General features: G+C 40.2%; 2 long non-coding RNA genes across 2 annotated transcripts in view; one reads left to right on the top strand and one right to left on the bottom strand.

Moving 5' to 3' along the window:
- Positions 1 to 26,728, bottom strand: part of LOC105708026 (uncharacterized) — a 112,145-nt gene that overhangs the window by 49,598 nt on the left and 35,819 nt on the right. The window lies entirely within an intron of this gene.
- Positions 6,919 to 23,159, top strand: LOC105708027 (uncharacterized). Its single transcript, XR_001105226.2, has 3 exons — positions 6,919 to 7,118; positions 20,797 to 20,858; positions 23,050 to 23,159. It is a non-coding gene; the product is annotated as an uncharacterized LOC105708027 (long non-coding RNA).

Raw genomic sequence — 26,728 nt, 5'->3', positions numbered from 1 at the left:
AATAATAAAATTTTAAAAGTAAAACCTAGTTTTTTTTATCAGCTAAAAGGGAATCTATGCCCCCCTTGATGAGAAGTCCCTTTCCTTCCCTAACTACTTGGAAGAAATCCCCTGGCAACTGAGTTGAGGCCCTAGTTTAGGCAATTAGGTGAGCACTGAAGCCCATGACAGAAGCTACTTGATTCCAAAAACAAAGACTGGGGAAGGAGTAGTGCCAGACCCTGTAAAGGAAGCTTAGGAATTGTGCTGGATTGAGGCTCAGCAGGGCTGCAGTGCTGGTTCCCTGAACAACACAGAGAAGAGGAAGTTTAAAAACCCACAGGAAGAGCCTCCATTAGGTACAAACAATAATCCTTATATTCAGAGGGATTTACAGTTCATGAAACTTTTGCCTAAAGGTTTTCTTCATTTGGTTTGATCTTAACTACCCTGTAGCCTCTCCTTCTGATCCTCTTCTGATGTCTAAACCTTTAAATTTGATTTTCCTTTTTTGGCCCTGAACCCTTGAAGACGTAGAAAATTAACACTGTGTTTCTAAATTTGTCCAGAACACACGGTCACTGCTGCTGTAAGCATTCTCTTCCTAGTCAGGCATAAAGCTTTCGATCCCTGGATCAAAAGTTGATATGCTGTCCCTTTTTTGCGTATCTATCTTTTCTAAATTTTCTATAATGAACATGTTCAGGCAGTCCTTGCTTTGCACAGTTCCTGTGTGCACAAATTTCAGTTACCATGGCTTAAATAACACTAGTCTCCCAGCAATACAGTTCAAATTCCAGTTTCCACAGTATATTAACTGTGAAACTTCCCCACTCACTCTTGAGTACACAAATCACTACATAAATAACAGATGTACATCATCATCAGTAGCCAACCACGTCCCTTCTTTCAGTTCATCCAGGCTCGGTCACTGCACATCTATTATTCAGTTCACTCACAGATGGCAAATCAAGTGGTTGTGCTGTCTCCTTGTCTCTCAGGGATAAACCCACATGACAGTTTACAAAAACAGATAATCATAAGAGACGAGTGGCCCAGATGAAACACAGCAAAGAAAGGAGAAGTGGTAGTACTGGGAGTGAAATTAGAACCAAATGTAAATGGAGTGATAGTAGAAATAGCTGACTGTGGAATGTGGACACCGCCTGTATCTGCAGCTGGAGAAGCTTAAAGAACGTGAACTTACCGACACCAGTTAGAAAGTGGCTGTGATGAAATGATGAGGATGCTCCAGAGGAAGTAACACCAGCAATAGGGGGGAAAAACCCTCTCATTAAAGGAACTCTCAGAGATATTTCATGACATGGAAGGCACAAAGGACACAATATTGGCAACTAATCAAAACTTAGAAAGGATATGAGAGTTCACCAAGGCATAGAAAAAGATGCCCACTCCATCATAAGTTACAGAATGAGAAGAAGGTAAGCACCATTCAAACTATTTTTGATAAGATTTTTACACAGAAAAGAAAAAAAACACTTTAATTCTCAGTACTTCCAATATTCTAAATTACGGAGTACTAAATAAATGTGAGCTTTACTATTTTTTCATTACTCTATATATTTAGAATGGAGAGTAACAGAAAAATATTATGACAAAAATTTTTAAAGGTCACAGGACAATCATAATTTTTCCCATCGATTATGAAAATCACTGCACAGTTTCAGCTTGCATGGTCCTTTTTATTGTTCCATATGACTGGCTAGAGTGGGGATTGCATGAGATGAAAAAGGTGCTTTTAATATGTATTTTTGCTGGGCGAGTTGGCTCACACTTGTAATCCCAGCACTTTGGGAGGCCGAGGCAGGAGGATCACCTGAGGTCAGGAGTTCGAGACTACCATGGCCAACGTGGTGAAACCCCATCTCCACTAAAAATACAAAAATTAGCTGGGCATGGTGGCACATGTCTGTTTAACTCCAGCTACTCGGGAGGCTGAGGCAGGAGAATCACTTGAACCCAGGAGGCAGAGATTGCAGTGAGCCGAGATAGTGCCACTGCACTCCAGCCTGGGTAACAGAGCGAGACTCGGTCTCAAATTTAAAAACAAAAAAGAGTTTTTAAAAACTAACAAGGAACAAGAATGTTCTTTCCTCTACCATCTCATGTTGACTGATGTGTCGCTAAGATGAACTATATCCTTATATAGCAAACATTTGAGAATTGATCAGCTTCTGCTTACACAAGAATCATAAATATCCAACTGCATGCATGGTGCAAGTAAAATAATCTATGGTATATTTTTACCATTTTTGGTGTAACAGATGAAAAAGTAATAGCTTATGAATTAGCATATTTAAGCTATCATTCAAAAAATATATCAATGAAACTTTTTCAGCTAAAATATTTTTCAAATCTCAAAAAAATGTGGAAAAAAAATCCTTAAAATGTTCTCTAAACTCTGAGGTAGGTGGGTTCTTTCTTTGACTTTGCAATTTCTTTTTAAATATATATCCATCCTAGTGTTTTCCAGGACCTGAAAGCTTTCATGAGAAAATTAATGTATTATATATCTTCTATGTTTGAGAAGCTGTAATAGATTTGGGGAATATAGAAATGTTGCAAATGCCTAATTTTCAGTCTAGTATCTTTTAAAATGTGGTGCTTCTGGTAATGCTTGGGAGATTTTATCATTTTGGAAAGCTTTTGCTTAATTAGATTTTTCTAGCGTTCTAGGAGCCAAGCATTCACAGACTGCACTTTTAAAGGGATGATATTTTCATATTTCCTTAGCACAACACTTTTAGTAACAATATTTATATAAAAAGTATTATGACATGTGAGTCATAACATTTGTTTTAATTCTCAAATTATCTGGCCCACTGTTAATAATTTGGTATATAAACATGAAGATAGCCAGTAAGTAATTTGCTGTGTCTTCCAAGGAAAATGAGATCACGCTATAGACAGGTGTCTGGAACTTGCTTATTCACCTGAGAGAACATCACAAGTATCTCTTCAAATTAATACATGATAACTCATTATTTTTAATAGCTGCAAAATGTTTCTCAGTATGGAAAGAATGTAATTTGTTCAATGTTCTCACTACTGATGGGCATTCATATTTAAATTCTGTCTGTCACCCAGGCTGGAGTGTCACCCAGGCTGTCACCTGGTTCCGTCACCCAGGCTGGTGTGCAGTGGTGTGATCTCAGCTGACTGCAACCTCTGCTGCCTGTGTTCAAGCAATTCTCCTGCCCCAGCCTCCCAAGTAGCTGGGACTACAAGAGCACGCCACCACACCCAGCTAATTTTTTCTATTTTTACAAAATATGTCCCACACACACATGCATGGTATATTTTTGTGTATAGACTTTGTAGCTGACTCTTCAACATCTACTCCCAGATAAATAGTCAAAGCAAAGGATAATTCTATCTCTTTTTAATGATTGGTGATAAATGGATAAATGACAATGATAAATGAACCCGGTTCTGGACAATGAATGTAAGGGGAAGTTGATCATTGAATTTCTGAGATGTGATTGATAAAACTGCTTCAAACACCTTGCTTCAGCTCAAGGATTAAAAATGACAATGAGGATAAAGAAAAGAGAGAAAGAGCCAGGGTCCTCAATGACATTTTGGCATACTGAATTACTCAACTTTAGCATCTACTCTGTTTTCTGGGCTTCCTTTCAGGTAAGAGATACATTTCTTACTTATTTAAGCCAATTAAGTTTTTCTGTTTGTTGTAGCATAGAATACATCCTGTCAGACATACCTCATGTATAGTTTTATTTCTGTGACAAAAATTTCCAAAAGAGGGTTTACTGTATTTTTATTATATCTGAGTCTGACAGATTACAATCAAAACATACTGTAACAATGCATACTTCTATCAGCAGTGGTATATGGGAATGCCTATTTTCCCCAAGGAAAGTATCAACTATATGAATTGCAATTCAGTTTCAAGTAGTAGGTAACCCAAAAGGGCTTAAATTTTAAAGGGAGTTTATTTGTCTCACATAACTGAACAGTCCAAGAGTAGATGTGTATTCAGATAGGGCTTGGTTCACAATACATGTGAATCAATCCATGGAACAGAATAATTAATGCAAGGCATGAAAAATGTGTGTGTGTGTGTGTGTGTGTTACACCAATATTTTAAATTTTTCCTAATAAATGAAAAATATGGCATTTTTACTAGCACTTTTCTAACCAAAGTTGGTCGAAGTGAGATTTGAATACAAATCAAATGACTCAGAAATTCTTTTACCAATGCTTTATACTATATCCTTCACATCAGCTCCATTTGAAATCCTGAACTAGAGAAAGCCATGAAAGAAATAAAATACTGTCTAGCAGTTCTATGAAGATGACAAAGATTCAGAAATACTGCCTGGGAAAACTTAGTGATACGCTACATTTTTACAGCCTATAAAATAATGTAACTTCTCAAGAACAATTAAGGGTTTAATTGTTGCCTTTTGTTCAGGAAGAATCATGGAAAGATACTGAGTAGCAGGCAGAAGAAAGGGATCAAATTGGAGCCAGAAGGAATCAGTCTAGTCACAAGAATTCTATTTCCCAACAGAAAAGGTCCCACACAGGGCTGGGTGTAGTCGATCTGTGTTGCTTGTCTGCCCTGCACCGTCCTCCAGTTCACATGGTCCTGATGGAATTGTGAATTATTGTGCCATCCTCCTCTCAACTCGAGAGCCATCATGTGACCCAGGCCAACTAATCAATATGCCCCATCCCTCTGGTCATGATGAATGGTTCTAAGATAGGCATGTGACATAAGTGGAGCCCACTGGAATCTTCCTTAGAACTTTTCTGCCAGAGTAATTAGAAGAGAATATCTCTTTTCTATTGGGGTTGATAACCTGGCATCTTCATGAAGCCAGATGTAGTCCTGAATTTCCAACTTGTGTGGTCAATAAATTTCCTATTTTGCCTGGGATGCTTTGTTCAGTTTCCTGTTTTCCAACAAAATGTTTTTAAGCAATATAGTGGGTCACTCAAAAGGCTCTTGTAGCTCCTTCTTCTGAGGCTATTAATAAGATATAACTTATGTGCAGAAGGAGGTGGTCAAATGACACCTCATCAGGGATCCCATAGTGGGTGTAATGGAAATAAAAGAGAATGCAGGTCCACTGTGATAATCACTTAAAATTCTCAGAAATGCATTCACTGGCCCCACATTCTTTAAATACGATTTCAGAACTCATAGGTGAGAGATATTTCCGTGATTTATAATACATAATTGCCAAAGCTATAATCTTTTTTTCTTTTACTGCATAGGGAAAGAAAACTTGATTTTTATTTACAATTATTCACACAAACCAGATTCTGGACCAAGTGTCAGCTGCTGTGTGATTAGCCAAAATGGTACTTAAACAGTCCTTTCTAAAACTCAGCTAGTTGAGCCAATTTATCCATCAGGATGTGAGTTGGAAGCCAGGCTATCATGGTTGGAACCACAGCCAAATTAAAGCCTTTCTGAGAGCCTTTGTAACTTGGGGTTTGAAGGAAACAGAAGAAGGAGCTGAATTGAGCTCTAACCTTAAGGTGTTTAGATTCTATAGAGAAGGAGAATAACATCAGGCTATATTAAGAATGGCCACCATTTTTGGAGCTGCTTCTATGTGCTAAGTACACTGGACATTTTATCCAATTTATCCTCACAACTATTTTTAAAGGAGACATATTTAACTCATGAGTATTCACATGGGGAAACTGAGGCTCACAGAAATCAAGGTTTGCCCAGAGTTACATAACTGGTATACAAAGGATCTAGGAGTCATGATCAGTTCTAGCTTGTCCAAGGTCTGTGCCTTGGGTCTCTTCCCTAAACCCCATGTTTTTCTCACAGCATTATGCGGCCATCTACAGCTGAGTTAATATTAAGTTTTGACTTAAGGCATTCCTTCCAGAACTAGACTTCTGGAATCAAATTGCATCCACAGTTACTACAGTATTTCTTGGTTTTCTCTTTTAGAACGGGTCCTTCTAGAGGAACTGTTTACTGCCTTGAAATGCTGTCTTATAAAATCTCAGTTCAAAGGTTGCCTATGTCCCAGGAAACAAACGGCTTTTTTATTCTTTGCCACTAGCTTAATACTGCATTATTGCTGCTCATAACAAGTCATGATATGCTAATTTGAGTCACATGACACACTCAATTCATATTATAGACACTGCCCTGATTATATGTCTCCTCAACTGAAATGTTTACATAGTTGTGATGGAATCAATTTTATTAATTTTGCAGCATTCACAGATTTCGCCTCTTCCCAAGACTGCTAGAGAGATCCTGTAATCACCTGCCCAGTTTTTCTTCTTAGGAGACGTGAGAAAAGGATAGAATTCCTCTAATTATTTTCTGCTTGTTTGTGCCTCTGTAAATTTGACTCTTCTCAGAGATGAAACCACCTGAGACACAGCTTCTTTAGAGCTGCACAGTGACACCTGGGAAGTTTGCCGTGCATCAGGTACAGAAGCACACACACCTGGTAGCAGGGCAAGATGGGATGATTCCTGGAGCCAAATCATCCCTGATGTGTTCCTTGCAGTGTTATCAGGGAGATTACAGGAAATACTATACACAAAAAAAAACTGTTTCTTAACTGCAAAGCACTGTGTAAACGTGAGCTGTTAAGCCAGGTGGTGTGTGCAATGGAGATTACCTTTTGCCAGGGGGTAATCATTTCAGTTTATATAACACTTATCACACCAGGAGCCCCAAGCCCTTGTGAATATTATCCTGAGAAATATCACTTGAAATAAAATGCACATGCATAAACAGAGTCTAGCAAATGGAGGCACCAATTATGATGACAATGACGAAGGTCTTAAATGAGAACATAAACATTTTGACATGTCAGCTCCCAAGGACGTTGCCACTGTAGTCACAACACCTTCTGAGGGGAAAATCAATTCTCAACATTAATGTTTCCCATGAGTGTTGACTGTTTGGGGGACGGGGGAGGAAGAGGGAAACAAAAGTGGAAAAACATTTTAAAATATGAATTTTGTTTTCCATAGCAGTATATCAGAAAACTCAAATATAACTCCACAACTCTTTTAAGAATTTCTTTTTGTTTTCCATTGGTAACGGGAGAGAAAATAAGCTGTCATTATCAGAATGATCAAACACAGAGAGAAAAGAGGCAGAGGTAAGTAAAACACCAATTACAGTGTTGCCAATCTGTGTGAATTGGGCTTCTTCCAAACAACAGTGCAAATGGATTTGAGGACGTGGGGAAGGGGATATGGAGGGGGCAGGGAAGAGAGATCTGCCAAAATACAAGACAGGGAGGCTTAGAGAAATTGCCCCTTGGCACTCTGGCAGCAGTTTAATCAGCCAGAGCCCTGTACATTCCCATGCACCAATGCCATTGTGTATGTTCACTTGCAGATTTGGTTTCTGGCTTGCTCTCTTTGTTTGGTTAGCTAGGCATGAAAAAGAATCATCTGCAACCAGAGCTCAACTTAATTCCCAGTTCCTCTCTGGAAACCATCTGTTGGCATCATGAAATGTTCTGTTTAAAAGGCCATGCTTTGACTGATCAAAAGTGGAATTTCAGACCCTCCATCAGAGTCTTTGTGGATAAAGCTAAGCCAATGCTCGGAAAGTGACAGAAGAGCCCTGCACCTCTGCCATAATTTGCGTCTCCCCAGCATCTCACTGTTACTGCCAATGACAAACAGGAACTCCCAGCAATTTTTCCTCTCTCCTGGCAAATGCAATGATGGCCCAGCTGTTTTCTCACTACAAAAAGGCAGTCACTTCTCTCTATCACTCCAGCCTATAGCAAAAGGTCGACTTACATTACTGATTGAACAACCATGTATCATATGAAATAACATAAAAGAAATTCACAGGAGAGACTCTAAGATTTCTGATTATTTTATCCACATTCTAGCATCTACATCTGAGCACGGTGCTCAGTAGATATTGAAGGACAAGAAATTTGGAAAAATACTGTACTGTCTACTATTTTCAGAAATCTTTATGCAGGGTAATTTTAATGTCTGCCTTTTTCCCCTTGGGTGAGGGAAGTCACTGTATGATATTATAATTGCTTTGATTTGTATTGTGTACCTACTAGGTTCAATACACATTCAGGAGTATTCTGAAAAACATAATAGAAATTGATAGAAAAAAATGATTAAATAAGTCTGGGTGCAGTGGCTCATGCCTTTGGGAGGCCGAGGTGGGTGGATCACGAGGTCAAGTGATTAAGACCATTGTGGCCAACATGGTGAAACCCCGTTACTACTAAAAATACAAAAATTAGCTGGGTGTAGTGGTGTGGTACCTGTAGTGCCAGCTACTTGGGAGGCTAAGGAAGGAGAACCACTTGAACACGGGAGGCAGAGGTTGCAGTGAGCCGAGATCACACCACTGCACTACAGCCTGGTAACAGAGTGAGACTCCATCTCAAAACAAAACAAACAAAAAACAACTAAATAGACTTCCGGGAAATATGAAAGAGTGAATACAGAAGTTTGGTTTTTCTTTTAAAAGCACCTCTAAAATGGCAGGAAATATAAAACATGGATTCCCCAAAACAAAAGAAACAGAAAGGAAAATGACAGATAACAGCCACAAAATTTTGGACATGGCAACCCAAGAGGGGAGAGGGATGAGGCTACAGGAGAAAGAATCAACCAGAAGAAGCAAACTAAATTATACCTCAGAATACCCAGAAAGTGTCAGGAATTGAGGATGCCAGCTGCCTCCGAAGGCAAACTGAAAACAAGACAATCAATTCAAACTCCTTGTAAGGAGTAAGCAAACTGATAGGTCTTCTCATCAACCCTTGTGGCCAGGTAGCCAACTCTCCCTACCCCAGTAGAACACCAAAGATATCCTTCCTGGAGATGTGGATGAACAGGTATTCCAGACCTGAGAACACCAGACACAGCTGAGGTACCACAATTAAATGAGGAAACTAAGCAAAAAATCACATCATAAGCAAAAAGTCTGACCCAGCTCCACCTTCTTCTTTATGTCAATTCTGAGAAATACTGCATTGTCATTAGAACTTAAAATTGTAGACAGGAGAGAGAAAACGAGTCATAAACAACAAGAAATAAGAATAGCATCATCTTCTCAACAGCAACAACAGCAGCTTGATCTCAGTTTACTCTGATTGAGTCTCACCCTCACATACCTCCAAATACTTGGTTCTGTGGCTTTGACTTCATACATAGACTTCTATAAAATACCGGCATTTGCTTCTTAAAGCATAGCATACCCATACAGCCCCTGTGACCAAAGATATGGCTTTGGTTCTCATACCAAGAAGCAGCCTTAACAAAGGAAAAGACCAGCATGGATTGTGGCCCTACACCCTCTATTCTTTGGATAGTACTTACTCTTAATTCCCTGTTTTCCTCTTTTGATTATAACCTAATCGGCAACCATAGCAGCCAATCTCAGATATGTTCCTGATTCCTGCAATGTAGCCAAAGGCTGATCTTCATCACATTCTCCTTTATTTTTTTTTTGCTGGTGATAGAAGGAGCAATTAGATCATGAGCTTGGTTTGATGATTAAATAAACAGCTTGGTGACATTCAGAGTGGCAGACTTCCAGATCTGCAATTGCCATGAAACTGCAGACACAGATAATGAACCTGGGGTGGAGTTGCTGGGTTCAGAGACCATAGACTGGATACTAGAACATCGGTCTTGATTTCCCTTTCTTGGCTGCATTTAGGGGCTAGATGCCAGCTCCTCCATAATTATGTAATGGAGACAAGAAGGTGATACACAGAAAGTCCACCATAGTTTATGGAGCCTACAGAAGCCAGTATGCTTGACACACACTGTAATCCTGTCGTTACAAGTATTCTTTTTATAGTGGAGGAGGAGGAAGAAGAGGAGGAGATTAAATTTTAAAAAGAATAATTTCATCTCTTTAGGTGAGAAAATAGAGAAGATGATTACATTTGCTTTCAGCAAACCAATGGAAAAGTCAATTCACATGATCTTAAAAGGAAAATGAGAAGCTAATTCTTCTATACCAGGCAGAATTTAAGAAATATAATTCCTAAGGACTCACATGGATACAGCTCTGGTTCCTGGATTTCATGTTTTGGCTTGGTCTTTCTGCTTTTTTAATTTTGCCATTGGTAAGACTGGCCCCACGTCACCCACGAGGAGGAAATTTGCACATTTTCAAGGTTAAAATGCTGAATTAATTAGAAAAAGTGGTGTTATTAACTGAATGGCAATAGAGAAGCAGCAGCAATTGAGGGAAAGGAGATGATAAGTTTGTTTTGGGGCACGATCAATTTGAGATATCTTGCTGAACATTCAGATTGAGGTTCTTATGAGCCCTGAAGATGTCACAAATTAACTAGAAAACAGATCTCCGAGGCGAGGTGGCTCACACCTGTAATCCCAGCACATTGGGAGGTTGAGGCAGGCAGATCACTTGAGGCCAGGAGCTCAAGACCAGCCTGGCCAACATGGCGAAACCCTGTCTACTAAAAATGCAAAAAAAAATTAGCCTGGTGTCGTGGCAGGCGCCTGTAATCCCAGCTACTTGGGAGGCTGAGGCCGGAGAATCATTTGAACCTGGGAGGCAGAGTTTGCATGAGCCAAGATAACACCACTGCACTCCACTCCAGCCTGGGCAACAGAATAAGACTCTGCCTCAAAAACAAAAAAAAGAAAAGAAAAGAAAATTGGGATTTGAGCTCAGGGCATCAATCAAGTTTAGTCTGGAAGATTTGATTAGAGGATAAAATTAAAGCCATAATCTTTGATAAAACCATCAAGGGATAAGGTGAAGAGTTAAAAAAAAAAAAAAGAAGAAGAAGGCGGCTGTTTCAGTCAGGGTACACAGCTAGATTATGCTACAGTAACAAACAACTCCAAAATCTCAGTGACTTATACATCACAGGTTTATTTCTCATCCATTCTTTATGTCAAGAGCTATTAGTTCTGCTCAGCATCATCTCACCCTGGGATTTGAGCTGAGGAGCAAACCATCCACCTGGAACACTGCTAGTTTCTACAGCAGAAAAAAGGAGGATCTCACCCTGGAAACTAGCCCAGATTTGACAGACATTATCCTGCTCCTATACCAAAGGCCAGGAGTCATCACATAGCCCCACTCAACCACCGAGGAGGCAGGAAGTGTCATCCAACCATGAGTCTGGAAAGAGGTGTGCTACCATCAGAGTCATATTAGTAACTTCCTTAAGGCCCAGGGCAGAATTTGTATAAACATGCTGCTTCAGAGATGCAAGAACTAACAGCTAGCATAGAAAGAAGATAAGGAAAGAACCATCAGACATAGGAGGAGGACCAGGAAAGCAAGTCATGGATAACCAGGAGGAAGAAGAGACAGTGAAGAAAGATGCAAGCGATCAACGCAGAAGTTTCTGATAGGAAGGGGCACCAGGCACAGTAAGGCAGACTTAAGAAGGCCAACCAGCTATCTCATGAGGGGAGCTTCAAGATGGCACTCATTGCCTTGATGGATTTCTCAGGATCACAATTTCTTTGCCTCAGTCCAATCCTAACACCACATCTAACCTTAATTATTATGATGCACATGTAGGGTTGCCTATTGCCGCTGAACATTCTAAATGTCTAATCCAAAATTTCTTGCTCTGATTTTGTTCGTATTAAGCAAACTACTGCTTTGGTTTGGCTTCCCTTGAATGTCTATCTTCAGTAAGAGAAAGTGTTAGTCATACAGATTTAGAGGATTTCAGACCACATGACAACTCCAAGGTTAATTGGGTAAGTTTAAAACCCAGTATTCTAATACTTCAGAGTGATGAATTTAGTATATTTGAGTCTCCTGCCAAATGGTTCCACCCTGGATATGCAGGCAAATGTAAGGCCCACGAGCCTTATGTGTAATATCTGATTTTTCTATGAGCATCTAGCAGCAAAGAAAAAGCCAGTAAAGGCAAGTTTCCTATTGAAGAGAGACAGAGGGAGGAATAAAAAGGAGAATTCAAGAAGTGGGAGAGCTGGATAACAAGGAAGTAGGAAGTCAATGAAATACGGAAGAATGGGGGAGAGATCCAAGATGGCCGGTTAGGAGGAGCTCAGGATTGCAGGTCCAAGTGAAAGCTCAGAGGGTGAGTGGACGCCGCATTTCCAGACGGATTTTTACTGCCCACAGACCAGGAGATTCACAGGCGGAGGAGCCCCATGGGTCGCCAGCGCAGCTGTTTTGGCCGGCGCGGCTGTTTGGCCTGCGCCCTGGCGCAGGGGTTCCCAGTGCAGAGTAAACTAGACTGTGTCCCCTCTTAGCCAGCAAGGGGAGCTGAAACGGGGAGCCAGGCCAGGAGATTCCCGAGCAAAAAAGCGCCATGAATCTGAGAGCCGTGGTTTCAGCTGGCGCAGTGGTTCCTGGTGCAGAGTAAACGAAACTGTGTCCCCTCTTAACCAGCAAGGGGAGCTGAAGCAGGGAGCCAGGCCAGGAGATTCCCAGGCAAAAAAGTGCCACGAATCTCAGAGCCGCGATTTCAGCCGGCGCAGTGGGTCACCGCACGGGAAATCACACAGATCCGGGCACCTATTCAACAGGCGACCAGGTCACCTGGTAGAGAGCCGACCATTCAACTAAAAAACAAAAGGCTCTGAGGCAGGGAGCCAGATGACCAGGCCCAGCTGGTCCCACCGCCACAAAAACAAAAACAAAAACAAAAAAACAGCAATTGGAAACGCTCTGGGTTGAGACTTTAACGGCAAGCACAACTGAACCCGTGATGGTCCAGCTCTGTGGAGGAGGGGCGTCCGCCATTATGGAGGCAGCCTGCAGTTCCCGAGGCAACCTGCCGTCACCAAGGCAACCCGCCATTACAGAGAGAGTCCATCACTACAGAGGCGGGCCAACATAGCGGAAGCAGTTCTAACTACACCCATATAAACAGGACTGCAGGGAACTTCACACGGCAGCTGGGCAGAGCCCACAGTAGCTCAGCGAAGCCTCTGCAGGCTGAGAGTGACTAGGCTGTCTCCTTGTGGGCAGAGAAAACGGCAGCAGCACAGCGGAAACTCATAAAGCCCTAACTCCCTGGGACAGAACACCTGGGGAAAAAAAAGGGGGGGTTTATGAGTTCTGCTGCTGCAGACTTAAACTTACCAAAATCAGAAAGTCAACAACTACAAAGTCGACAGGTGGATAAATCCACAAAGATAGGAAGAAACCAGCGCAAAAAGGATGAAAACACCCGAAACCAGAACACCTCTCCTCCTATAAGGGATCACAACTCCTCACCAGCAAGGGAACAAGACTGGATGGAGAATGAGTGTGATGAAATGACAGAATCAGCCTTCAGAAAGTGGATAATAAGAAACATCCGTGAGCTAAAAGAACATGTTCTAACCCAACGCAAAGAAACTAAGAACCTTGAAAAAAGACTTGACAAAATGCTAACAAGAATGGACAACTTAGAGAGGAATATGAGTGAATTGATGGAGCTGAAAAACACAACACGAGAACTTCACAAAGCATGCACAAATTTCAACAGCCGAATTGACCAAGCAGAAGAAAGGATATCAGAGGTCGAAGATCAACTCAATGAAATAAAAAGAGAAGGCAAGGTTAGAGAAAACAGGGTAAAAAAGAATGAACAAAGTCAACAAGAAATATGGGACTATGTGAAAAGACCTAATCTACGTTTGATAGGTGTACCTGAATGTGACGAAGAGAATGCATCCAAGCTGGAAAATACTCTTCAGGATATTATCCAGGAAAACTTCCCCAACCTAGCAAGGCAGGCCAATATTCAAGTCCAGGAAACACAGAGAACACCACAAAGATATTCCTCTAGAAGAGGAACCCCAAGGCACATAATCTTAAGATTCACCAGGGTTGAAATGAAGGAGAAAATACTAAGGGCAGCCAGAGAGAAAGGTCAGGTTACCCACAAAGGGAAGCCCATCAGAATCACAGCAGATCTCTCAGCAGAAACCCTACAAGCCAGAAGAGAGTGGGGGCTGATATTCAACATCCTTAAAGAAAAGAACTTTCAACCCAGAATTTCATATCCAGCCAAACTAAGCTTCATAAGTGAAGGAGAAATAAAATCCTTTGTGAACAAGTAAGTATTCAGAGATTTCATCACCACCAGACTGGCTTTACAAGAGCTCCTGAAAAAGGCACTACACATAGAAAAGAACAACCAGTACCAGCCACACCAAAAACACATGAAATGGTAAAGAGCATCAACACAATGAAGAATCTGCATCAACCAATGGGCAAAACAGTCAGCTAGCATCAAAATGGCAGGATCAAATTCACACATAACAATATTAACCCTAAACGTAAATGGACTAAATGCCCCAATCAAAAGACACAGACTGGCAAATTGGATAAAAAGCCAAAACCCATCAGTGTGCTGTATCCAGGAAACCCATCTCACATGCAAGGATACACAAAGGCTCAAAATAAAGAGATGGAGGAAGATTTACCAAGCAAATGGAGAGCAAAAAAAAGCAGGAGTTGCAATTCTCATCTCTGATAAAATAGACTTTAAAGCAACAAAGATCAAAAGAGACAAAGAAGGACATTACATAATGGTAAAAGGATCAATGCAACAAGAAGAGCTAACGATCCTAAATATATATGCACCTAATACAGGAGCACCCAGATACATAAGGCAAGTTCTTAATGACTTACAAAGAGACTTAGACTTCCACACAATAATAGTGGGAGACTTCAACACACCATTGTCAATATTAGACAGATCAACGAGACAGAAAATTAACAAGGATATCCAGGACTTGAACTCAGACCTGGAACAAGCAAACCTAATAGACATTTACAGAACTCTCCACCCCAAATCCTCAGAATATACATTCTTCTCAGCACCACATCACACCTACTCTAAAATTGACCACACAATTGGAAGTAAATCACTCCTCAGCAAATGCAAAAGAATGGAAACCATAACAAACAGTCTCTCAGACCACAGTGCAATCAAGTTAGAACTCAGAATTCAGAAACCAACCCAGAACCGCACAGCTTCATGGAAACTGAACAACTTTCTCCTGAATGTTGACTGGATAAACAATGAAATGAAGGCAGAAATAAAGATGTTCTTCGAAACAAACGAGAACGAAGACACCACATACCAGAATCTCTGGGACACATTTAAAGCAGTCTCTAGAGGAAAATATATAGCAATAAGTGCCCACATGAGAAGAAAGGAGAGATCCAAAATTGACACCCTATCATCAAAATTGAAAGAGCTAGAGGAGCAGATCAAAAAAACTCAAAACCTAGCAGAAGACAAGATATAACTAAGAACAAAGCCAAATTGAAGGAGATAGAGACACAAAAAAACCTTCAAAAAATCAATAAATCCAGGAGCTGGTTTTTTGAAAAGATCAACAAAATAGACCACTAGCCAGATTAATAAAAAAGAAAAGAGAGAATAACCAAATAGATGCAATAAAAAGTGATAAAGGGGATATCACCACAGATTCCACAGAAATTCAAACCATCATCAGAGATTATTACAAACAACTCTATGCAAATAAACTAGAAAACCTGGAAGAAATGGATAAATTCCTGGACAGTTGCCTCCTCCCAAGCCTAAACCAGGAAGAAGTCGAAACCCTGAATAGACCAATAACAAGGGCTGAAGTCAAGGCAGCAATTAAGAGCCTACCACCCAAAAAAAGCCCAGGTCCAGATGGGTTCACAGCCGAATTCTACCAGACATACAAAGAGGAACTGGTACCATTCCTTCTGAAACTATTCCAAACAATCCAAAAAGAGGGAATCCTTCCCGAATCATTTTATGAGACCATCATCATCCTGATACCAAAACCCGGCAGAGACTCAACAAGAAAAGAAAACTACAGGCCAATATCCATGATGAACATAGATGCAAAAATCTTCAAGAAAATACTGGCAAGCCGATTACAACAGCACATCAAAAAGCTTATCCACCATGATCAAGTAGGATTCATCCCGGGGATGCAAGGCTGGTTCAATATACGCAAGTCTATAAATGTAATTCACCACATAAACAGAACCAAAGACAAAAACCACATGATTATCTCAATTGATGCAGAGAAGGCCTTCGACAAAATTCAACAGCCCTTTATGCTAAAAACCCTCAATAAACTAGGTATCGACGGAACGTATCTCAAAATAATAAAAGCTATTTATGACAAACCAACAGCCAATATTATACTGAATGGGAAAAAACTGGAAGCATTCCCTTTGAAATCTGGCACTAGACAAGGATGCCCTCTCTCACCACTCCTATTCAATATAGTATTGGAAGTTCTAGCCACAGCAATCAGGCAAGAAAAAGAAATAGATGGTATTCAATTAGGAAAGGAGGAAGTCAAATGTCTCTATTTGCAGACGACATGATTGTATATCTAGAAGACCCCATCGTCTCAGCCCAAAATCTCCTTAAACTGATAAGCAACTTCAGCAAAGTCTCAGGATACAAAATCAATGTGCAAAAATCACAAGCATTCCTATACACCAATAACAGACTTCAAGAGAGCCAAATCAAGAACGAACTGCCATTCACAATTGCTACAAAGAGAATAAAATACCTAGGAATACAACTAACAAGGAATGTAAAGGACCTCTTCAAGGAGAACTACAAACCACTGCTCAACGAAATAAGAGAGGACACAAACAGATGGAGAAACATTCCATGTTCATGGTTAGGAAGAATCAATATCGTGAAAATGGCAATACTGCCCAAAGTAATTTACAGATTCAACGCTGTCCCCATCAAGCTACCAATGACCTTCTTCACAGAATTGGAAAAAACCACCTTAAACTTCATATTGAACCAAAAGAGAGCCCGCATAGCCAAGTCAATTCTAAGCAAAAAGAACAAAGCAGGAGGCATCACACTACCAGACATCAAACTATACTACAAGGCTAGAGTAATCAAAACAGCATGGTACTGGTACCAAAACAGAGATATAGACCAATGGAACAGAACAGAGGCCTCGGAGGCAACACAACTATCTACAACCATCCGATCTTTGACAAACCCGATAAAAACAAGCAATGGGGAAAGGATTCCCTGTTTAATAAGTGGTGTTGGGAAAACTGGCTAGCCATATGCAGAAAGCAGAAACTGGACCCCTTCCTGACACCTTACAGTAAAATTAACTCCAGATGGATTAAAGACTTAAACATAAGACCTAACACCATAAAAACCCTAGAAGAAAACCTAGGCAAAACCATTCAGGACACAGGCGTAGGCAAGGACTTCATGACCAAAACACCAAAAGCAATGGCAACAAAAGCCAAAATAGACAAATGGGACCTAATCAAACTCCACAGCTTCTGCACGGCAAAAGAAACAGTCAATAGAGTGAATCGGCAACCAACAGAATGGGAAAAAAATTTTGCAGCCTACCCATCTGACAAAGGGCTGATACCCAGAATTTACAAAGAACTAAAACAGATTTACAAGAAGAAAACAAACAAGCCCATTCAAAAATGGGTAAAGGATATGAACAGATACTTTACAAAAGAAGACATACAAGAGGCCAACAAGCATATGAAAAAATGCTCATCATCGCTGGTCATTAGAGAAATGCAAATCAAAACTACATTGAGATACCATCTCACACCAGTTAGAACGGCAATCATTAAAAAATCTGGAGACAACAGATACTGGAGAGGATGTGGAGAAATAGGAACACTTTTACACTGTTGGTGAGAGTGTAAATTAGTTCAACCACTGTGGAAGACAGTGTGGCGATTCCTCAAGGACCTAGAAATAATAGAAATTCCATTTGACCCAGCAATCCCATTACTGGGTATATATCCAAAGGATTATAAATCGTTCTACTATAAGGACACATGCACACGAATGTTCATCGCAGCACATTTTACAATAGCAAAGACCTGGAACCAACCCAAATGCCCACTGATGATAGACTGGACAGGAAAAATGTGGCACATATACACCATGGAATATTATGCATCCATCAAAAACGATGAGTTCGTGTCCTTTGTAGGGACATGGATGAACCTGGAAACCATCATTCTCAGCCAACTGACACAAGAACACAAAATCAAACACCGCATGTTCTCACTCATAGACGAGTGTTGAACAATGGGAACACATGGACACAGGGAGGGGAGCACTATACACTGGGATCTGTTGTGGGGGAGTGGGGAGGGACAGCGGGGGATGGGGAGTTGGGGAGAGATAGCATGGGGAGAAATGCCACATATAGGTGAAGGGGAGAAAGGCAGCAAATCACACTGCCACGTATGCACCTATGCAACAATCTTGCATGTTTTTCACATGTACTCCAAAACCTAAAATGCAATTAAAAAAAAAAGAAAGAAAGAAATAGAGAAAACAATGACCATGGAGTGGAGACTGCAATTTCAGACATTTAAAGAGTTTGGTGACCTTTTCGTTTTCACTGAATTTAAAATAGAACTGCAGGCCCAGCGCGATCACTCATGCTTGTAACCCTAGCAGTTTGGGAGGCCAAGGCAGGCAGATCAGTTGAGGTCAGGGGTTCAAGACCAGCCTGGCCAACATGGTGAAACTCTATGTCTACTAAAAACAAAATTTAGCTGGGCATGGTGGCAGACACTTGTAATCCCAGCTACTCAGGAGGCTGAGGCAGGAGAATCACTTGAACCTGGGAGGCGGAGGTTGCAATGAGCCAAGATTGTGCCACTGCACTCTAGCCTGGGCAACAGAGCGAGACTCCATCTCAAAAAATACATTAATTAATTAAAATAAAATGGGACTGCAATTGTTTACAGACTACAAAGTGAGTATAATTTGGCAAACAATTAAGGTTATTGATGGCGGGATGAAAATACCAAACCTGAATACATGCCAGAAGCCAAATGTGTATCAGATTTTTCTATTTCTAAAAATAAGAATGCTGGGAATTGCTACATAAATTATATTAGGGCAAGATTATATACTACAATATTATACACAATACGCATTATACTATAATAAATTATAACATGTTCTAAAATGATACAATACACTTCAGTCATCAAAACTAGATTGTTAGCAATTATTACATGACACAGGAAAAAAAGATGTCCTCTATATAATGTTTAGGGGGTAAAACAGCAGGATTTTTCAAAGTATGTGCACTATTTTATCAGCTTTGAAAAGTAAAAAAGACTGGAATATCTCAAGAATGAGTAAGGAAGTGATAAGTGTGGTTATAACTGATTTTTACTTTATTCTTTATACTTTCCTGTGATATTCAAATTTTCTATAATGAACTAAGTTCTTTTATGATAATGTAAATTATATAGAGAAGCATGCTTCCATTAGCAATTCTGTTTTTCAATTATTTTTGTTAGTTATACTGGAATTAAAAACTCATTTGATACATTAAATGTAACATTTTTAAATGCTGAGGGTATATATACTCCCAACTGCTTTTAAAATGAAGTTGTAATTAGATGGAATAAGAGAATTGAGACTAGAAAAGCTCTCTGAAGGTAATAGCAAAGACATAAAATACCCTATTTCAAGTACTGTAAAATACTATATGAATGGTAATCTTTGGGATGTATTTTACAAAATTTCACACATATAAATTAAAATTTCACTTTAGATCCATTCATAGGTTTTAATACAAATAAGCAAAGCAATAACGAAGATAAGATTATAGAGGCAACAGTGCACCTGCTAAGGAGAATATACTATTTTCTTTTCTTTTCAAGACAGGGTCTCGCTCTGTCACGCAAACTGGAGTGCAGTGACACAATCACAGCTCACTGCAGCCTTGACCTCCAGAGCTTAAGTGACCCTCCTACCTCAGCCTCCCAAGTATCTGGGACTGTAGGCACATGCCACCACACCTGGTTAATTTTTTTTTTTTTTTTTTTTTTTTTTTTTAGGGACAGTGTTTCACTATTTTACCCAGGCTGGTCTCAAACTCCTGGGCTCATGTGATCTTCCTGCCTTACCCTCCTGACATGCTAGGATTACAGGCATGAGCCACCACCACACTGGGCCTATACAATTTTCAAAGAGTGGAGTCATCCATTACATATCTGTAACACATGTGTTAATTAACAATTAATATTCTAAGTATAATTCCAAGCTCCATTTGACAACATAGAATAAATGGAGGGTTTGCTCACATCTGATGGATTTGACTTTCTCTGTGAAGACTGAGGCAAGATCATCTGAGTGTAAGGAGGCAGTGTGAAGTTTGAAAATTAAGGAAGGTAGAGATGCTTAAGGTAGCTTTGCAGAGAATAGGAGAGCATGTCCACCAAACAAATGTTATAGGATTCCCATGGCTTGAAGGTTGAGACCTAGCTGTGGATGATTGAGATGATTCATGTATTTAATGATACTAGCAGAATGATCCCTGCGAGCAAGCTGGACTCCTAGGATGCAAAGAGAAAATAACTTTATTCTTCACCTACAACTGGCCATTTGAATCCTCTTTGGGGACAGTTCTTTCCCCCTCCCTAACTTCAAATGAAATAATAGAAAGGTCTTTGGAGTCTCTGATCATCTCAGTAATAAAATGTCCTCTGGTCACTTCAGTTCCAAACCACAACCTCACGTTATAAATTAATCTGCCCAGAAACTCCCAACTTCATTGCAGGCTTGGTGATGCTTTAGACTAACAGGCCTAGAGTGGGGAATGAGATACTCATTTCTATGTTCCCTTTAATGCTACTTCTCCATGACTCTGACTTTGTTTCCCTAGCACTTAGCTACCAATGTGTCCTCCAGGATGGGAAGCAGAGATGGCAGGAAGGGAAGAAGAAGAAAGGTCTTATTCGACCTACATACATATAAGTTGGTGTAGCTGCCCTCTGGCTCTGGCTGATGTTTCAGGCTGACTTTTATGCTCTCATTTCAGTATCTGTGGCCTCCTCAGACACTCACCTTCTGGACCTGTCCAGCTGGAATTCCTTCACTCAGGTAGTGCCTCTCCTTTAATCAGCTGTTTACTATCTCCCTCTACTTCTCTGTCCAGTAAAACCTTCAACCTCTTTTTGTCAAAGACACGCCATCCATTACAGGAAGCCCTCTGGGTTAGAATTCCTTTTAAAACAACTCAGACTCACATTCCTACTGTGTATTTTATTTGGTCCCAGGAAAAACGCAGCTTTGGTCTGGCATAGGCCAAAATGTGCTTACTTCCTAAATGCAGCCCTCTGCTGTGCTGACACAGTTCACTTCAGCCAGCCTCTCACTCAAAGACTTTCTCTTTGGGTATGAGTCAAGGCCTGTCTGTGTCTCCATGTTTCAAAAGATACCTATCAAGATCTCTTTGAAGTTCTCACATGGTGGAGGGTCTGGGGGCAGGGTGGTAAGGAGTGTCAGATAGGAAGAATTCACAGCTAAAGGTAAAGTACAGATCGCAAAACCTGTTTTCATGCAATTTCTTTAGAAGTCATTGATAGATGGGCTAATACTTTGCCTTGGAATTTGACAGTATTTGGTATCTTTGGTTTTGGGGACTCAGGGAAAACTAGAACAAAGAGTCCTATTTTAACTCTGTCTTCCTTCTACGCAATTTCTCCAGTACTGCTTAGCCTCCTAGTAGAAGAGAAAGATGGTTGGGTTCAAGTTGTGTCAAATAGAAATGATGAAAAATAGAGCAACCAGGGGCTTTGGGCTCTGGCAAGAGTGACTGAATCGATGCATCACAGAATCAAACTGGAGAAGGAAGAAAGGGAGAAGATCAGTGGCTTAAAGGGCTCAGGAGGTTGGAGAATGTAGAAGAAATAGTTGAGTAAGCATTCTGGAAAGATACTATAACAGCTGATTGGCTAAAGGAAAGGGAGATGAGAAACAGTGGAATGGTCTTTGGGGTATGGAGCCTTATGGATCAGACTGGTTATGGAATCATTCGCAGGATTAAAGTACTGGAGAGGAGAACTGGTTTTCAGGGCATAATGATGAACTTAATTTTGAACAAACTGAACAGGAGAGGATAATGAGACATCTAAGTGGCATGAAGGGCTGACCATTAGATGAACCACAAAATTCAAGGTATGCCTTTCAGAGTGAAGACCAGAAACAGTATTGGGGTTCAGGATTCAGTGACTTCCCAAAAAAGAAAGTGTGAAGACTGAAATGCAGGGGTTGAAAAGCATCTTGTTAAAGGAAAGGGTATAAAGAGAACCTGTTAACACAGAAGAAATGGAGTTATCTGTCATCCAAGACAAAGAGCTGCATCTGAGTCGATGATCTGCTCTGAAAAGTGCTTCATCCAAAAATATCTCCTCTTTTTTCCCAATCATCTTTATTGTCTGGTTATGCAACTAAATCTTCTACCTCTTAAGCCTCATGTTCCACATCCATAAAATGAATATATTAGTATCTATCTTCCATGGCTGTGGTAAGAATATAGTGAGGCAAGGAGTTATATGCCTATATATAGGCACAGAGTACAAACTCAACCAACGTGAGCTACCCTTATCATTGTCATTATTATTGTTTGTCAACTTTCCTGTTTAATCAGTAATCATTCCTTTACAAGATGAATATCCCAAGCTTACTTTCAAATACTTTGCCATTTTTTTCTCACTTCACTTAGCCTGTCTGATGTAAATGGCAAGGGGAAAGGCAGAATGACTCAAACATCACAGATTGGTGTTACCCTGGCATGGTTAAGATAAGTATGTTGTCAACAGGATACTAGTTTGACTCTCAGGTCTGATGTTCAGTGGTTACTATTTCCTCTTAGGGACTGTGCTTAAGGTTTAGAGACATTGCTACTATCTAGATGATGGTTGCTCAATTGTAAGATTCATTTTCTGTATAAGTTTTCTATTGCTGTGTAACAAATTTAATGGCTTTAAATAACACCGTATGTATTAGCTCACAGTTCTATCTGAAATCGGGGCACTGCATGGCTGATATCAAAGTATATGTTGTGCTGTGGTTCCCTGGAGTTCAAGCCCCTCCTAGAAGCTCATAGTTGTTAGAATTCAGTTCTTTGTGGTTGTAGGACTAAGGTCTCTGTTTTCTTACTAGCTATTGGCTGGGGACCTGTCTCAGCTCCTAGAAGCTGCTCCTCTCCATCAGCAGTTCACTACATAGCTGTATGCTTTCTTCCAGGCCAGCAATTATGTTTCTCTCTGATTTCCTCCTCTGCTCCCAGTCACAGAAATTGCTCTGCTCTTAAAGGACTCACCTGATTGAGGCAGCCCACCCAGGACAACCTCCCTTTGCCATATAACATCATAATTAAGAGAGAGATACCTCATCAGATTCCTGTCTTCCACCCACACTCAAAGAGGAGGGGATTACACAAAGGTAAGGATCATTGGAGGCCATCTTAGAATTCTGTCTATCACATTTACTTATGGAACAGCATTTATGTCCTAGGCATTGCACAAAGCTCTGTAGGGACAAAGATAAATTACAGTTGCCTTTGAGATGTTCATGCTATAGTCCAGCATTATCAAATACAGAAGCCATTAACTACATGTAGCTACTAAGCATTTGAAATGTGATTAATCTGAATTGTGCTCTGCTGTGTCAAATGCACAGAGGATTTCAAAGAATTAGTACCAAAATGGACTGTATAATATCTCTTTAATATTTGTGTAATGACTACACACTAAAGTGTAACATTTAGGATATGTTGATTTAAATAAATTATTAAAATTAATTTCATCTGTTCTGTTTACTTTTGTAAAGTGTCTACCAGGGAACTTCTAATCACATATGTGGCTTGCATTATGTTTCTATTGGACAGTGCTGGTCTAGACCAAGAAAAACAATAATCACTTCAGAGTGTACTACATGCCATGACAGGAGAAGCCAAGAGAGAGTGGTCAGTTTAGCTGGGGAAGAGAGTGAAAAGAGGAAAGACTTCAACTGCTTGGTTTCCCTTTAATAACAGACAAGGTACAGTATGATTTTCTATGCAATAATCCTTTCCCAAGAGATAGAAATTATTTATACAAAACTGCAGAGTAATTACTAGAGGCTTTTTATTTTAGAAGGCACAATTCAGAACAAAATTTTAAAACAAATACAAAGGCCCAAATATACATCAGCCCTTCTCTGACAAACCTTTAACTGTTGTGCCTCTGCCTGCACCTTTCTTTTCACTTGGACACCAGCAGACACAGCTAATTCCCTCTCTCTGAGCTATTTTACAGGGTCAGAAGCTTCCAGTTGCTCATAACTGAGAGCAGCCCATCTTCAAAATTCCCCATTGGCAGTGATTCTCTGGCTTTTGATCTCTCCAATAGAGGGCAGCTATTACCAGCTTAATTGGAAAGTAATTACCTTCTTGGCCCTCGCAATTAGTTCAAAGAGCTCTCTTTGGCTTCCCAGTTTATGACAAATCAGAAAAAGAAAGAAACATTGAAATGTGATCTATAAAACTTTTTTCTATAGTGGTTTTTTGTCCCATTGTGAGTTTCTCTATCAGTTTTTCTGTTGTTGTTATTGTTGTTTTTGTTGTTTGGACTAGGCCATACTTCCCATAAGGACCCATGTGAATATTTTGTACTTATTAAACAAATACTTTTACATGCAAATAGTTAATACTTGTTAAGTACATGCTATGTATTAGATGTCATGCTAAGTACATCATCTCATTTAATCTTTAGCTCAAAAAGGTAACAATAATAATATAAAACTAGAAGTTAGAGTGCTTGCTATATGCCAGGTACTTTTCTAATCTCCCTTTGTGATAAAGTTAATTTAAGAAGTTAAGGCTCAAGAGTGCTAAGAGATGGGAAGTGCTAAGAACAGTGCCTAACACTAAGTATTCAATAAATGTTAATTAATATTTAATCCTTGCAAAGATCATGTGTCATAAAAAATATTACTATCATTCCTATTTTACAGATAAGTAAACTGAGACTTAAAGACCTTAAGGTATTTGCCCTAGATCAGTTTTTCTCAGTCTTTAATGTGCCCCAAAAATCATCTGGAGGGTTTGTATAAAGACAGATTGCTTGGCCCCACCCGGAGATTCTGATGTAGTAAGTCTCCAGTAGGCCTTGAAGATTTGCATTTCTAACAAGTTTCCCAGTGTTGTTCACGATGCTGTCCAGAGGATCTCACTGCTCTAGATCATTGATTAATAAAGATTTCACCCCTGGCCGGGCACGGTGCCTTATGCCTGTAATCCCAGCACTTTGGGAGGCCAAGGTGGGTGGGTTACCTGATGTCAGGAGTTTGAGACCAGCCTGGCCAACATGGCAAAACCCTATCTCTACTAAAAACATGAAAATTAGCTGGGTGTGGTGGTAGGTGCCTGTAATTCCAGCTACTCAGGAGACTGAAGCATGAGAATCGCTTGAACCCGGGAGGCAGAGGTTGCAGTGAGCCGAGATTACACCATTGCACTTCAGCCTGGGCAACAAGAGCGAAACTCCCTCCCCCCACCAAAAAAAAGGATTTTACTCCAGCTCTTCATACTCTGCGCCAGTAGTCAACACTCCCTCTTTGTCACACTGATGGAGCTTGAAATGTCTAACATTCAAGCTAATGTCAACTTAGACAACTTTAAGTAAACCATAAAAGATTTTAAAGAGACAGTAGAAAATGACTGGCTCATATTAGATATTGGAAAAGTCTGAACAAAACGGAGCATCAGTTCTTTTTTTTTTCTTTTCGATATGGAGTCCCACTCTATCGTCTAGGCTGGAGCGCAGTGGCACAATCCTGGCTTACTGCAACCTCCGCCTCCCAGGTTCAAGTGATTCTCCTGCCTCAGCCTCCTAAGTAGCTGGGACTACAGACACACGCCACCATACCCAGCTAATTTTTGTATTTTTAGTAGAGACGGGGTTTCACCATATTGGTCAGGCTGGTCTTGAACTCCTGACCTCAGGTGATCCGCCGCCTCATCCTCCCAAAGTGTTGGGATTACAGGCATAAGCCACCGTGCCCGGTGGCATCACTTCTCTAAGGAGCATGCTCTCATTAATAAGCGTCTTTTGCTCACTTCCAGTATCTCTATTTTATAAAGTGTTCTGTTTTAGTAACTCATAGATGAGTTTTAGCTACCCATGTATGCTGGTAAAGTTGAGTAATATCTTTCTTGGATATGTATTTAGATGGACCTTGCCATGCAAATTATGGCTTGTTTGTGTAGAAGAGTGATATACTGTTGTGTAAGAAAATCATCATGAGAAGTGTTTTCTGCAGACAGGAAAGGAGGGCTGTGAGATTGAGATGAATTCACAATGCTTTTAATTAAAAACCAATGTTTTGTTCTTAAAAAAAAAAGTCTGAAGCAATTCTAGCAAAATATTGGGATTTGTTAAAACTGACTGTTAAATACACAGGCATCTATTATACTCTTCGGGACATTTTTCTAAATCTTTGAACAGTTTTCTAACTACATATTTTTCAAAGGCCAAATGCCTATTATTTGCTACAAAAAAAAAAAAAAAAAGCCCACAGAGAACACAAACGGATATAGCCCCATCTCCCACAGGAGTTACTGCCCTCTGAAACAAGTAGCTCATAATCAAATAATCATAGATAGGTACACAGTTACACAGTTACAAACTGCGATCAGTTTTACAAAGCTAAGGGCTAAAGAGCTATGAAAACTTCTAACTCTGGTACCTGACTAGGACTCTGAGTCAGGGAATGCTTTTCCAAAGAGGTGGAAATTCAGCTATGAGCCAAAGGGTACATAGGTGTTAACAAGGACACATGGGTTGGGGCACAGAAAGAACTATAAAAAGGCCAAGTGAGGCCGGGTGTGGTAGCTCACACCTGTAATCCCAGCACTTTGGGAGGCTAGGCAGGGGCATCATTTGAGTTCAGGAGTTCCAAACTAGTCTGGCCAACATGGTGAAATC

Source organism: Aotus nancymaae, unplaced genomic scaffold, assembly GCF_030222135.1.
Source record: "Aotus nancymaae isolate 86718 unplaced genomic scaffold, 86718_ANA_hifiasm-v0.15.2.pri h1tg000003l, whole genome shotgun sequence".
NCBI lineage: Eukaryota > Metazoa > Chordata > Mammalia > Primates > Aotidae > Aotus > Aotus nancymaae.
This window is presented reverse-complemented; position numbering and strand designations above follow the sequence as displayed.